The following is a 309-nucleotide window of genomic DNA, read 5'->3' on the forward strand; positions in this document are numbered from 1 at the left end:
GATTATTATGTTCCCGTTGATTTTGTTGTTTTAGACATGGACGAAGACTCGAAGATACCGATTATACTAGGCCGCCCGTTCTTAAACACGGCCGATGCGGTGGTTCATGTTCGTGCTGGTCGTCTCACAATGAAGATAGGTGACGAGACTGTGGAGTTCACCTTAGATCACAACATGAAACACTAACTGTAGTGCCATCCTCGTCGGTTTAAGATCTTCAATGTTGAGCTTCTTGTAGATGGACAACGGAAGCAAGCTCACACTGGCACCCAAATCGCACAATGCACGGTCAATCTCAATGTTCCCGAT

Source organism: Tarenaya hassleriana, unplaced genomic scaffold (genome assembly GCF_000463585.1).
Source record: "Tarenaya hassleriana unplaced genomic scaffold, ASM46358v1 Cleome325, whole genome shotgun sequence".
Taxonomy (NCBI): Eukaryota; Viridiplantae; Streptophyta; class Magnoliopsida; order Brassicales; family Cleomaceae; genus Tarenaya; species Tarenaya hassleriana.